Raw genomic sequence first — 1,723 nt, 5'->3', positions numbered from 1 at the left:
AAGGGAGAGGGATAGAGAGTTAGAAACATCAATGAGAGAGAAACATTGACCAGCTGCCTCCTGCACACTCCCCACTGGGGATATGCCTGCAACCAAGGTACATGCCCTTGACCAGAATCGAACCCGGGACCCTTCAGTCCCCAGGCAGATGCTCTATCCACTGAGCCAAACCAGTCAGGCCTAAAAATATATTTTAAAAAGGGGGCCTTCTCATACCGCCATGATGCTGATATGACTCCCATCTTAACCATTTTTAAGTGTACATTCACATTGTTGTGTAACCAACCACCAGAACAATTTTTATCTTGCAAAACAGAACCCCTATGCCGATTAAACATCACCTCCCGTTTCTCCCCAAGCCTTTGATACTCACCATTCTGTTTTCTTGCGCTCGCTATCATTTTGAGTACTCTCAGTATCTCATGTCCTTCTGTGACTGGCTTATTTCATTTAAGTATAATGTTCTCAAAATTCATCCACGCTGTAGCATGCCTCAGAATTTATTTCCTATTTAAGGCTGAATAATATTTTATTGTATGCATATACCAAATCTTGTTTATTCATTCACCTGTTGATGGCCATATGGGTTGTTTCCATCTTTTGTTTGTTGTGAATAAAGCTGCTATGAACATAGATTTACAAGATCTCTTCAAAACTCTGATTCCAATTATTTGAATATATATCCAGAGATGAAATTGCTGGATCATATGATATTTCAGTTTTTAGCTTTTGAGGAATTACCATACTATTTCCATAGTGGCTACATCAGTTTACATTCTTTTTAAAAATATATATATATTTTATTGATTTTTTACACAGAGGAAGGGAGAGGGATAGAGAGTAGAAACATCAGTGAGAGAGAAACATCAATCAGCTGCCTCCTGCACATCCCCCACTGGGAATGTGCCCGCAACCAAGGTACATGCCCTTGACTGGAATCGGACCTGGGACCCTTGAGTCCACAGGCCGACGCTCTATCCACTGAGCCAAACCGGTTAGGGCCCAGTTTACATTCTTACCAACAGTGCACACAGGTTCCAATTTCTCCTTGCCAACACTTGTTACTTTCTTTTAAAAAAAATAATCAGGTGTGAATTGGTATCTCATTGATTTGCATTTCCCTAATGACTAGTGATATTGAGCATCTTTTCTTGTGCTTGTTGGTCATATATATAATTTTTTTTTCAAAAATGTTAATTTAGCCGAAACCAGTTTGGCTCAGTGGATAGAGCATCGGCCTGCGGACTGAAAGGTCCCAGGTTCGATTCCGGTCAAGGGCATGTACCTTGGTTGCGGGCACATCCCCAGTAGGAGATGTGCAGGAGGCAGCTGATCGATGTTTCTCTCTCATCGATGTTTCTAACTCTCTATCTCTCTCCCTTCCTCTCTGTAAAAAATCAATAAAATATATTTAACAACAACAACAAAAAATGTTAATTTGAGTCCTTGGCTCATTTTTCAAATTTGATTGTTTGTTTTTTATCATTGGTGAGTTATAGGACTATTTTACATATTCTGGGTGTTAACTTCTTATTAGATATACTAGAGGCCTGGTGCACAAAATTTGTGCATCGATGGGGTCCCTAGGCCTGGCCGGTGATCAGGGCCTATTGGGGGCCATCTTACCCAGTCCTGTTGGGTGGGGCTGCTGGGGCTGCCGGCCTGGGCTGGGGGCCTGCCAGCTGCCATACAGGGCCTGCTGGATGGGGCTGGAGGGACAGGT

The sequence above is a fragment of the Myotis lucifugus genome, unplaced genomic scaffold (genome assembly GCF_000147115.1).
Source record: "Myotis lucifugus unplaced genomic scaffold, Myoluc2.0 scaffold_742, whole genome shotgun sequence".
Classification (NCBI taxonomy): domain Eukaryota; kingdom Metazoa; phylum Chordata; class Mammalia; order Chiroptera; family Vespertilionidae; genus Myotis; species Myotis lucifugus.
Note: the sequence above shows the minus strand (reverse complement) of the source record.